Below are 14475 nucleotides of genomic sequence, written 5' to 3' on the forward strand. Positions count from 1 at the left end.
TTGCCAGGTAAAATAGAGAAATAAATGATAATGTAGTTTGACATTCTTGAATTAAGTTCCCAAGAATCTTAAGGTGTTATTTATCACCATTTAAATTGACTTAGATTAATATTTAATAATTAATGCTGATGTCTTTTTTATTGTAGATTTTAATTATTGAAACCCTATCTGGTAGTTAAGCATATTAATTCCTCCCAAAGCATCCATTATGGCTTTTAGTCAATTGCTCTCTCCCATTTCCCCCTTTAAGGTATTTCTTCTCCTTTTTTGATATCCTATGTCAAATGTGATCCCAACTGGAGCACGCAAATTTCAGTTCTTCGGTAGTTAAACGTATCTTTCACTGCTTTTCATCTCAGTGTCTCTGTTAGCTCCAAGCATAAGTGGGAGAATTGTTCTGCCTTTAAGATCATGCCATATTCACACTCAGTCTTAGAACTTCTCTTCAGCTGTTTTTTTTTTCTTCATTTTATAAAAATAAGGAACCTAATAAAATAATGTCTAAGTCTCTTTCAGCTCTAAAGTTCTATAACCCTATGATTTATCCAACAAGAACCTAGGATCTACATACATTTGAAAAGTAATTGAACTTCAAACTAAAAGTCATGTTGAATTTTTATCAAAAGATATACATGTTTTAAAATTTTTCTGTACAAAGTAGATTGATTTTACTATTAGCATGAATCTTTCTTTGGCTTAGAAAATGTCTCACTTGTACAGTAGGAAACAAAGCCACCTGACTGTAACCCACAAATAGGACTGGAAAATGCACTATCTCCTGAAGGCTGATCTGATAATTTCTCAACATGTCCATCTGCATCTGCCCTTCTCCATCACTTCACATTTTCATATATATCCTATTTTTCATTTATAACCCTCATTTCTTTTTTTCCCTAACTTAACTAACATTAATGTCTACTTCTCACCTAGAGTTCAAGCTTCTAAAATAATGTAAATGTTTCCTTTTGAAGAATAAATAAAAGAAAGTTGTTCAGCAAACAATAACCACAATTTATCATTAAAAACATATACCATTCATGCCCAAATATATATTAACCTTTCTTTCCAGTGACTCTATTATATAAATGTATTTCATCTCACAGTATTTTTATCCTTAATCTTATATCCTTTATAAAGAACTAATATTGTGTGTTATACATGTCAAAATCCAGGATTAAGATGTATTGGACTCTATAAATTCCAGTTCCTGAATATCTTATGTATATAGTAATGCACATGAGAATTGCTCTGATTTAAGAAGCAGTATGATTCAGTTGTACATGGGAGAAATAGACTGTAACCAAAAAACTTTTTTCTACTTTAGCTATGAATAGCTATATATTCATATAGATATGAATATAGGAAATTTACAGTTACCAATATTAAGCTCTTCAATCACAAAACATAGGAAAAGCACAAAAAACTTTCTTGGTTTTGAGAATAATTATATGGGGACTACAATTACACATTATTACATATAGCTCTAAACAAAATATAGAGGAGATTCTCCAAAATGTAGAGTATACGTAGGCTATTTTGAAAAAACTGCCCATAAAATGTGCTATCATTTTCCTTTTCTTTTTCCCCCTTGATTTCTGGTAAAAAGAGAGTGCTGAATTAACATACTTCTGTGTTCTTGGCTCACTGTCATCATTGGTCTAAGAAAAGTTCCCATATTGATCAAACTATTTCCTACTCCCATTATCCTCCCCTCTACCTTCCAAAGACCACCATTCTAATGTGTTTATACATACACTTTCTTTATGTCTTTGTATAATATTTAGTGCTTTTGTGCATAAAAGTATCTTAAATTTGCACAAGTAACATTGTATTTTATTATTTTATTGATTTATTTTACAGTTTGTCCCTTAGCTTTATTTTTATTTTTTTTAGATTTTAATTGACTTTAAGGTATACAATGTGACGATTTTATATATATATATATATTTTTTTTTTAATGATTACCACAAGTTAATTAACACATCCATCACCTCACATAGCTACCATTTGTATGTGTGTGTGGTACGAATACTTGATATCGAATCTCTTTGCAAATTTCAAGTATACAGTACAGTATCATTAATAGTCATCATGCTGTACGTTACATCCCCAGAATGTACTCATCTTGTCACTGACAGTTTGTACCTTTGATCAACATCTTCCTATTTCCCCTACCCCACTGCCCCTAGCAACTATCACTCTATTCTCTGGTTCAATGAGTTCAACTTTTTTATATTCCTCATATAAGTAAGATAATACAGTGTTTTTCTTTCTCTGTATGGATTATTTCACTGTGAATAATATCCTCCTGGTTCATTCATGTTTGTAAATTGAAGGATTTCCTTCTTTTTTATGGTTGAATTATATCCCATTGTATTATTGTAAATATACATACATAAATATAGATATAGATAAATAGATGTATCTCACATTTTCTTTCTCCATTCATCCAACGATGGACACTTAGGTTGTTTCCATAGCTTGGGTATTCTGAATAATGCTGCAGTGAACATGGGAGTACAGATATCTCTTCCATATACTGATTTAATTTCCTTTGAATATATACCCAGAATTAGGATTGCTGGATCCTTTGGTAGTTCTATTTTTAAATTTTTGAGGAACCTCCATACTGTTTTCCATAATGTCTGTACCAATTTACATTCTAACCAACAATGTACAAGAATTCCCTTTTCCCGCACCCTTGCCACTTGTTATCTCATATTTTTGATAGTAGCCATCCTGACAGGTGTGAGATAATATCTCCTCACTGTTTTGGTTTGCATTTCTCTGATGATTAATAATGTTGAGCACCTTTTCATATACATGGAATGTATATTGGTCTTTGTATGTCCTCTTTGGAAAAGTGTCTATTCTGGTTTTCTGTCCATTTTTATTTGGGTTATTTGAGTGTTTCGTTTTGTTTTTTGTTTTTGCTATTGAGTTGTGTTACTTATATTTTGGTTATTAACCCCTTATCAGATACATGATTTGCAAATATTTTCTCCCATTCCATAGGTTGCCTTTTAATTTTGTTGATGGTTTCCTTTTCTACACAGAAGCTTGTTTATTTTTGCTTTTATTGCCTTTTCTTTTGATATCATATTCAAAGAATCCTTGCCAAGACCAATGTCAAGGGCTGTTTCCAAGTCTATAGTCACAACCATGATTGGCAAGTCTGCTACCTGGGCATGGACCTGCCTTCTCAAAATGGCTATCCTTGGTTTTGGGCCCCACCAGGTTTCTTAATCTCCTACCTAGATCCCAAAGCTCTCACAAGGGTACTTTTCTCCTTGGATAGCTTCCAAATTCTTGATGAGGACAGGGATATGCATGGGGAACCTCCTATTCCACCATCTAGCTGTTGTCACCCTTGTTTATTCTGTTTCTTCCTTTATTCACTCACCACTGTGATTAGAAGGCCTCTATATTGCTGCATGTCCATCTTGTTAGTTACTTAACCATCCTCTCAGGAACAAGCACCTACACTATATCTAAATGTATACCATCACAGAACAAGTAATGAGCATACTTGTTCCTGTTCTCCTATGGAACTGTCTGCAAATCACTCTGGCTACATAAAATATTAAACCATTCTTTCTAAATAAAGAGGAAAGTATTTTTAAAATGTAGAGTCTATCTCAGCAAAGGACACACTAACATTCTAGAATACATGCTTAAAGCAATATAAAACATTGTTAATCTGCTAATAGCATAAATCACAGTATATTAATTCCATCTGCTTCCTATGTGAAGGGGAAAATGTACGTTGATTTCATTGGTGTCAGAATTTATAAAGAGGAATCCCCAAGAGTCTTTTTTGCAATAAATATCCAGGAATAAATTTTAAGAAAAAACATGTAAGACCAATATGTGGAAACCTATAAAAATTTATTGAAGAGCATAAAAGAGAATTGGAATAAACTGAGAGTCATAACATGGTTCTGGGTGAGAAGAGTCAGTGTTTTGATGACATCAGTTTCCTCCCAATTATTCTATAAATCTACAAAAACAAATACAAAATGTCAACAAAATATTTTATGGAACTTACGAAGTTGCTTCCAAAGTTTACCTTGAAGGGGAAATATCTAATAATAGTCAAGAATTTATGAAGAAAGAAAAATAGTGAAGGATGACTTGTGCTACCAAAATTCAAATATGACAGCTACAATTATAATGTAAAGCTTAAGGTAATTACAATGACAACACATTTGTGAGGAAATACACGAGTCTGTGTATCAAAGTAGAGATTCTAGAAACACACTAATGTATATATGGGAATTTAGTATAATGTAGATATATCAATAGATAGTATTTAAAATCAATAGGGAGAAAAGAATCCTAGGAAAACTATCCATTTAGACAAAAATTCATAAAATGTTATGTTTATTTCAATCTCTGTCTCTCATTTAGGCAAAGATAATTCCAGATAGTTTAAAGCCATATATATATATATATATATATATATATATATATATATATATATATAAATGTATAAAGTTAAGTTAAAGATATAGATTTATTTTTAAAGCCATGAATTTACTAAAAGAACCTGTAGACTAGTAGCTAAGTATTTTGTGATAGTGAGATCCCAAAATAATCAAAATGAAGAATCCAGAAGTTATAATATAAAAGTCAGAAATAGATGCCTACAAAAAAATTTAAATAATTATAAGGACAAAAGATGGGATATGCAGGAGAGAGAGAGAGGGAGAAAAAGAGAAATTGAAGAAAAACAGGGATAAATAGCTGTCAGATATAAAGTAAAACTTGGTATCCATCGTAAATCTCATAACTTCATCATAGATCTCATAAATCAATAAAACAATTAAACAACCTAATAGAAAAAATGGGCAAATATATTAACAGGCAATTCCTAGGAGAATAATTTTAAATTGCAAAAGATATATAAGTACATGCTTAACCTCGCTAGTAATCAAGTAAATATAAATTTATTTCTTGAGCATCAGACTTGCCAAAAAAAAAAAAAAACCTTAGAATTTGATAATGTGAAGAGTTGTTAGGGTATGGGAGAATGAGCATCTAGCTCTGTTTTGGACTGCAAACTGTCTTTATCAAAATGTATTATGGGCAATCTCTTTGGACTGCAGAATCTCCAGTGACTTTCAGAGGCTAGAAGATAGTCACACATATGTGCATGTACACATGCACATGGATGTTCTTCACAGTATTGTTTGTAATATTGGGAAAAAGTGGAAACAATCTATATGTCATTATTAATATAAAAGTTAAGAAATTATGTGATTTTATGGTATGGAGTACTATAAAGATTTCTTGCATCAGTGAAATAGCATTGTGTATCTAGAATTATCTTTAAGATATTTTGAAAAATATAATAAAGCTAGTCACAGAACAACGTATGTAGTAGGATTCCATTTTATGTAAAATGGACACAAAACATGCTGTATGTATGTACATGCACATGTGTGTTTGAACATACAGAAACATTTCTAGAAATAAATGAACTTTATTCAATAATGGTTACCTAAATGGAAAGGGTGAGATTAAGGTGGTAGTGAGGGATGTGTATGTATGTGTTGGAGGGGAGGATTTTACTTTCTATTCTATGTATCATTTTGAATTTTTTAAAACTTTAAGCATTCACCACATTTAACGTAATTTTCAGGGACAATTTGGAAAGTGATCATTCAAAGCAGTAGCTTTTTACCATTGCTGGCATTCAGAGACATCTTTGAATAAACAGAAGAATAAACAAGAATATTTTGGATATTATGTAAAGCAGATAGGATTACTTTCTTTGTTTCAAAATATAAGCGTTTATATTTGAGTTGCTGGAGTCAGATATGAGTCTCAGATCTCAATCTGGCATTTTAATTGTTTGTTTAACCTGCATGTCCTGACTGTAGAAAAAGCCGCCTGGTTGTTTCTCGGATGGATGAAGAAAGATCAGCTACACTCTCTCTCCATCTGCATTAGAGCCAGAGCCATAGGACACGTGGCAGCCAGGGGGCTCAGGGCTTTTGTGTGCAGCAGCAGGAACTCATGCCCACGACTTTATTGTGTTTGGTCTGAAAGTGCAGAGAGAATCATCAAATTGCCTGAACAGAGGGAACATTTTTATTGAACCATCTACTGAGCTAAATTAATTGAGCAATGGGACATGACAGTTCAGTAGGTGAGATTATCAAAAGAAAACTGCCCCCCTAGGGCAAAAGCCCCAGATGGGTGCCTGAGCTTTTCTGAGAGTAGCGATTGCTTCATGATAAAAATATAATTGCCCCCTATTGTTACATTGCCCTTTAATGAATCCCATCCAGCACCTAAATATGACAAATAGGGAGGGATGGTGTGCAAGAGGGTTGACAGTTACATCTGATTTTAAACCATATGAGGCTACACAGCTTTGAAGAGAAGCTGTCCTTTGTCTTGTAAAATCAAAGAATTCTTTCTTGGTTGTTTCAGTAAGACTTTTGATTAACACTAAACTTGAAAATGTATTTTATTTCAAATGATCCAAATAAGTTAATTTAATCACAGTAAAACAATAAGCCAAACACTGTTTTTGTGAGAAAAACGTACAGTATTAAATAGAAGGAACTTCACAATTTATTTAATCATTCCTTTATTCATTGACCAAAACCTTTAGTGCTTACTAAAAGGTCAGACAAAATGATAGGAGCTGTCATTTGAGAGAATCGCAGTTCTTATTTGGTGTACAAAACATCTTAATTTTTAATATTTAAACAGCTTAACTTTCTAATTAGTTACGATGCTTCCAGCTGGAAGGAATTGAAAGCTGAGCTCAAATTGGCTTAAACAATAGTGGTATTTATTGGTTCACACATCTGGAAGTCCAGGGGTAGGGCAAGCTTCAGGGTTGATTTAATCTAATGTTTCCAGTGCCGCTTCTTTATGATTCTCTACACCAACACTATCCAATGGAACTTTCTGCAATAACAGAAATGTCCTGTATTAGCACAATATGATGGTAGCCACTAGCCACATGTGGCTGTTGGGCATGTAAAAAGTACTACAGTAATTTAGGAAATTAATTTTCAATTTTATTTATTTTTCAGTAATTTAAATTTAGGTAACCTCATAGGCCGTTGTATTGAACAGTGCACCTGTACACTACATCCCCTCACTCACAGTGTGACAACATCATCCATAGACTTATAGTATGTCGGTTGCAGCTAATTAGACATAAAATCATTCAGACCAAAAGAAGGAATAATTATGAGAGTTTACTCAGAAGAACAAATATCTTCTTTTCACATTACATTGACTAAAATTAGATCACAAGCTCATTCCTGAACTGATCACTGGTAGAAAGGTGATGTAATCATTAGTCCCCTTGAGTTCATTCTTGTTTAGAGGAAAAAGGTTGGCTTCCTCATCGCTAGACTGGATGGGGATGGATGACACTTGAATAATATTGGTATATATATGATAGTGGGAGGAAAAGGGGATTGGATACTGAGAGGGCAGCAAATCATTTTCTATTTTTTTAAAATTTTTGGCTGCATTGGGTCTTCGTTGCTGCGTGCGGGCTTTCTTCAGTTGCAGCAAGCGGGGGCGAGTCTTCGTTGTGGTGCGCAGGCTTCTCATTGCGGTGGCTTCTCTTGTTGCAGAGCATGGGCTCTAGAAGTGTGGGCTTCAGTAGTGGCAGCACGCAGGCTCGGTACTTGCAGCTCGCGAGCTTAGTTGCTCTGTGGCTTGTGGGATCTTTGCAGACCAGGGATCAAATCCATGTCCCCTGCATTGACAGGCAGATTCTTAACCACTGCACCACCAGGGAAGTCCCCCCCTTTTTTTTATTGAAGTATAGTAGATTTACAATGTTGTGTTAGTTTTATGTATACAGCAAGGTGATTCAGATATGTATACATATATTTATGAATCTGAAAAAGAATATGTATGTGTATATATTCTTTTTCCTATTCTTTTCCCTTATAGGATATTACAAAATACTGAGTATAGTTCCCTGTGCTATATAATAGGTCCTTGTTGGTCATCTATTTTGTATATAGTAGTGTGTATATGTTAATCCCAAACTCCTAATTTATCCCTACCCCCTGACTTTCCCCTTGGTAACCATAAGTTTGTTTTCTATGTCTGTGGGTCTATTTCTGTTTTGTATATAAGTTCAATTGTATCATTTTTTTTAGACTCCACATATAAATGATATCATATGATATTTGTCTTTCTGTGTCTGGCTAACTTCACTTAGTATGATAAGCTCTAGGTCCATCCATGTTGCTGCAAATGGCATTATTTCATTCTTTTTTATGGCTGAGTAATATTCCATTGTGTGTGTGTGTGTGTGTAATCTTCTTTATCCATTCATCTGTTGATGGACATTTAGGTTGCTTCCATGTCTTGGGTATTGTTAGTAGTGCAGCAGTGAACATTGGGGTACATGAATTTTCTTGCATTAGAATTTCCTATGGATATATGCCCAGTAGTAGTATTTCAGGATCATATGGTAGCTCTATTTTTAGTTTTTTAAGGAACCTCCATACTGCTTTCCATAGTAGCTATACCAATTTACATTCCCACCAACAGTATAGGAGGGTTCCTTTTTCTCTACCCCCTCTCCAGCATTTATTATTTGTAGACTTTTTTTTTTTTTTTTTTTTTTTTTTTTTTTTTTGCAGTACATGGGCCTCTCATTGTTGTGGCCTCTCCTGTTGCGGAGCACAGGCTCCGGACGCGCAGGCTCAGTGGCCATGGCTCACAGGCCCAGCCGCTCCGCGGCATGTGGGATCTTCCCGGACCAGGGCACGAACCCGTGTCCCCTGCATCGGCAGGCGGACTCCCAACCACTGCGCCACCAGGGAAGCCCTGTGGACTTTTTAATGATGGCCATTCTGACTGGTGTGAGGTGATACTCGTTGTTTTGATTTGCATTTCTTTAATAATTAGCAATATTGAGCATCTTTTCATGTGCCTATTGGCCATCTGTAGGCCTTCTTTGGAGAAATGTCTATTCAGATCTCCTGTCTATTTTTTAATTGGGTTTTTGGTTTTTTTGATATTGAGCTGCATCAGCTGTTTGTATATTTTGGAGATTAATCCCTTGTCTGTTGCATCATTTGAAAATATTTTCACCCAATCTGTAGGTTGTCTTTTTGTTTTGTTTATGGTTTTCTTTGCTGTGCAAAAACTTTTAAGTTTAATTAGGTCCCATTTGTTTATTTTTGTTTTTGTGTTGTTTTCATTACTCTAGGAGATGGATCCAAAAAGATATTACTGTGATTTATGTCAAAAAATGCTCTGCCTATGCCTTCCTCTAGGAGTTTTACAGTATCCAGTTTTACATTTAGGTCTTTAATTTTGAGTTTATTTTTGTATATTGTGTTAGAAAATGTTCTAATTTCATTCTTTTACATGTAGCTGTCCAGTTTTCCCACCACCACCTACTAAAGAGACTGTCCTTTCTCCATTGTATAGTCTTGGCTCCTTTGTCATAGATTAATTGACCATAGGTCTGTGGGTTTATTTTGGGGCTTTCTATCCTGTTTCCTTGATCTATATGTCTGCTTTTGCGCCAGTACCATACTGTTTTTTTTGTTTTTTTGTTTTTTTGTTTTTTGTGGTAGGTGGGCCTCTCACCGCTGCGGCCTCTCCCGCTGCGGAGCACAGGCTCCGGACGCGCAGGCTCAGCGGCCATGGCCCGCGGGCCCAGCCACTCCGCGGCATGTGGTATCCTCCCGGACCAGGGCATGAACCCATGTCCCCTGCATCGGCAGGCGGACTCTCAACCACTGCGCCACCAGGGAAGCCCCTACCATACTGTTTTGATGACTGTAGCTTTGTAGTATAGTTTAAAATCAGGGACCTGATTCCTCTAGCTCTGTTTTTCTTTCTCAATACAGTAAGTCCCCTACATACGAACCTTCAAGTTGCGAACTTTCAAAGTTGCAAACTTGTGTTACTAATGAAGACCTGATGGAATTGGAGGCCCAGAGAAAGGGTGAAGAGAAATAAGAGGAAAAGAAGTAACTGAAGAACCAAAGAGGTTCATGACACAGGAAATGACAAGGGGATTTTCTTTGAGGAAGCACTGTTAGTTTTTGAGGCACAAGACCCAAGTGTCGAAGGGTACACGAAGGTTGCCGCAGCCTTTCAGAAAGCAATCCAGTGCTACCGTTTCATCTATGATGAGAAAAAAAGAGCTACTACCCAGAAATCACTGGATTGTTATTTTAAGAGGGTAGATAGAATTGAATCCAGCAAGGAACCAAAACCTATGCCATCAACATCAGGTGTGAGTGAAATTGCAGCTTGCCTTCCATCTCCTATTGCTGACGATCCTTCAGCTCTAGCATCTCCCACCTCTTCTCCCTCCTCCAGTCAGTAACTCTTCTTGCCTGTTCACTTGATGCCAGCTGCTGGATGCCAGCTGTGGTACTGTACTACTATACTTTTAAAGGTACTTTACTGTGAGATTAAAAGTGTTTTTTGTGTGTGTTTGTTTTTAATGTACTATTTGTGTGAAAAGTATTATAAAACTATTAGGGTACAGTATATATAGCTGATTCTGTTAGTTGGATACCTAGGCTAACTTTGTTGGACTTATAAACAAATTGGACTTATGGACTTATGAATGTGCTCTTGGAATGGAATTCATTCATGTGTAGGGGACTTACTGCATTGCTTTGGCTATTTGGGGTCTTTTGTGTTTCCATACAAATTAAATTTTTTTTTCTTCTAGTTCTGAGAAAAATGCCATTGGTAATTTGAAAAGGATTTCATTGAAGCTGCAGATTACCTTGGCTAGTATATTTATTTTGACAATATTGATTCTTCCAATCCAAGAATATGGTATATCTTTCCATTTCTTGGTGTCATCTTTGATTATTTTCATTAGCGTCTTATAGTTTTCAGCATACAGGTCTTTTGCCTACTTAGGTAGGCTAATTCCTAGGTACTTTATTCTTTCTGATGTGATGGCAAATGGGATTGTTTTCTTAATCTATCTTTCTGATCTTTCACTGTTAGTGTATAGAAATGCAACAGATTTCTGTGTATTAATTTTGTATCCTTCAACTTTACCAAATTCATTAATGAGTTCTAGTAGTTTTCTGGTAGTGTCTTTTAGATTTTCTATGTATAGTATCATGTCAACTGCAAACAGTAACAGTTTTATTTCTTCTTTTCCAGTTTGAATTCCTTTTATTTCTTTTTCTTCTTTGACTTCTGTGGCTAGGACTTCCAAAAGTATGTTGAATAAAAGTAGTGAGAGTGGATGTCCTAGTCTTGTTCCTGACCTTAGAGGAAGTTCTTTCAGCTTTTCACCATTGAGTATGATGTTAGCTATGGATTTGTCATATGGGGAACTTTAACACACCACTTACGTCAATGGACAGATCATCTAGACAGAAAATCAATAGTGAAACCTAGGCTTTAAATGACACATTAGAGCAGATGGACTTAACTGATATTTATAGAGCGTTCCATCTGAAAGCAGCAGAATACACATTGTTTTCAAGTGCACATGTAATATTCTCCAGGATAGATCACATGATGGGTCACAAAGCAAGCCTTGGTAAATTTAAGAAAATTGAAATTATATCAAGCATCTTTTCTGACCACAATGCTATGAGATTAGAAGTCAATTACAATTTAAAAAACTGCATAAAACACAAAAACATGGAGGCTAAACAATATGCTACTAAACAACCAATGGTCGTTGAAGAAATCAAAGAGGAAATCAAAAAATACTTAAAACTGGAAACGAATACACGATGATTCAAAACCTATGTGACACACCTACTCACTCTCTAAACTTCATTTTGCACCAGCTAGTCAGAGGCAAGTGTCTGTGTTCTAGTTTCTATCACAGGCTCATACCTAAACTCCTTATTCTATCACTCTGCCAAAAGTTACTGGGATAAAATTGTCCTTAAAAATTTTCTGACCCATACTCAGTAGGGTTGCTAATAGTGACAGCAAGTTGCCCTCTTCTGTGGTCCAATTGTGTTGCCTGGTAATCAAAAAGAAAATATCTGGGACTGAATTCACAAAAGTCACTAAAAATTCTTATCACAGCCTCACAAAGCTCCTACTGTTCTGTTTTGATGTAGCTGTACTTAGCTTTTCGCAGTTTTTCACCATGCTTTCTATCAACTGAAATATTTCAAATTCATGGGATTCTGTTGGCATACAGCTCCTTGCCATCCTCTCGGTCTCAAATTAGACAGCTCTTCCATATCTTAGTCCTTTTCATACTCGATTTTTTCACTCTATTTACTTGTCTTAATCTTCTATTAGACTGAAAAGTCTACAAGGGCAGAGAGTTGATCTTGTTCACTTGAAAATTCTTCATGTCTATCCCTACTATGACAAGCATTTAATAACTATTTTGAATTAACAAATGATACATGCTGAATAAATGAATTGGCTAATAAATGAACAGCTAGGTAGCCCTACACCCATCGTATTACATCACATAATGTGCATCTTTCTAATTCTAAAAATCTATTAGTCTGCACACATGCACTCATATATAAAGCTTTAACTTGCTATATTTTAATAGTCATCAAATTCTGAAAATGTATTTTTTTCTAAATTAAAGATGACTTGCTAATTAGTTGCCAGTTTTTGGTTCATCAACAATAACAAGAATCTCTTGGCTTAGAAGTTTGATGGGACTTTGATCTTTCAAGAATCTAAAGAATTTAATTTTCAGCATCTGTATGTAGCACAGTGGAAGCATTTCTTTCCATATAGCTTATCTCATGTGAAAGGCTGAAACTCATTTGAGAAGTAGAAGAGCCATTGACACAAACCCTGAATGACCAGATATAAAAATTCTACAGTGACTCTTACTCTGTTTTTATTCAATATAACCATGCCTTTTCATCATGGTTTGCTTTGTACTTACTGCAAAAACCCAGTCCTTAGCCTCTCTCTGCATCATCAATTAAAACCTTTAAGGAGTTAAGACACAATACAACAAAATAAGCTGACATAGTTTTGCTTATTATGCATATCTGCTGGGATATATGGAGTCAGGTATTTCTAGCAGAAGAAAACAACAACTCTTAAAGTTCTTCCTCTATGGAGAGGAAAGTTCACTTCTTACATGCAAAAGTAAGAATAGGTACCCTCCACCTTTATATATATATATAACTCAATCTTAAAGACTATTTTAGCCCTTTATTCTCATAGAAAATATGTTGGAGGCACACTGAAGACAATAGCTAAGCATCTAGCTATATTTAATCATATTTATATATTTAAGCATATATTTAAGCTTATATTTGGTTATAGAGTTCAGAAAAGGTGCTGATGTAACAAATTTGTTCTTCCCCCTATGGAAGCCCGTAGAGAAGTTACACTACAAATTTAAGGCAACTATTTTTGAGTTATGGGGTAACACACATGTCCTGATGCTTAATATGTAAAAAAAAAAAATCCAAGAAAATTTTTTTTTATTTTGCCCACATTTATACAACACAGGCTACAAATTCAGCCTTAGAGACATAATGATTAAAACATAGATTATTTAGAACCAAGAAAGGGTAATTTATGCAAAGGTACTAACATTGATCTCAGTAAGATTACATAGGGTAGCTTTGCCTTTAATAACAGAAAAGGAGGAGGAACACTGAAAAATGAAGTCATCACTTACAAAATTCAGTGCTTCTTTATTTATAAAAGCACTCGTTTATTTATTCATTCAACAAATACTTATTACACAATTGTAATGTTCCAGACATGGAATGATCTCTGTCCACTAGCAGGTCGCAGTCTGGTAGAGGGAACAACCATTAGCAAATATTAATTGTATCATGGAATCCATATTACTTGATAGAAGTGTGTACCAAGTGCACGCATTTGGAATGAATTGTAATGAATAATATTAACTTTCAAGCTGGGGAAGAGGGAGCATTTTTGTATAGAACTTGAGGGTTGTATGAGTTTGGCAGAAGTAGGTGAATGGAAGAAGTCTCTTAAGGAAGAAGATTAGTAAAAGCATGAAGGCACACACTGCATGATATACTTAGGGAATAAAGGAGAAATACAGTAAGTCCCCTACATACGAACCTTAAAATTGTGAACTTTCAAAGATGCGAACATGCTTTCCATCAACGTCAGGTGTGAGTGAAACTGCAGCTTGCCCTCTGTCTCCTAGTGCTGATGATACTTCAGCTCTACCATCTCCCACCGCCTCTCCCTCCTCCAGTCAGTAACTCTTCTTGCCTGTTCACTTGATGCCAGCCCCTGTGTGCCGGCTGTTGTCCTGTACCACTGTACTTTTCAAGGTACTGTACTGTGAGATTAAAAATGTTTTCATTTTTTGTGTTTGCTTGTTTTTTGTGTATTATTTGTGTGAAAAGTATTATAAACCTATTAGAGTACAGTACTATATAGCCAATTCTGTTAGTTGGGTACCTAGGCTAACTTTGTTGGACTTTCAAACAAATTGGGTTTATGAATGTACTCTCGGAACAGAACTCATTTGTATGTAGGGGACTTACTGTATGC

The sequence above is a fragment of the Phocoena phocoena genome, chromosome 3 (genome assembly GCF_963924675.1).
Source record: "Phocoena phocoena chromosome 3, mPhoPho1.1, whole genome shotgun sequence".
Lineage (NCBI taxonomy): Eukaryota > Metazoa > Chordata > Mammalia > Artiodactyla > Phocoenidae > Phocoena > Phocoena phocoena.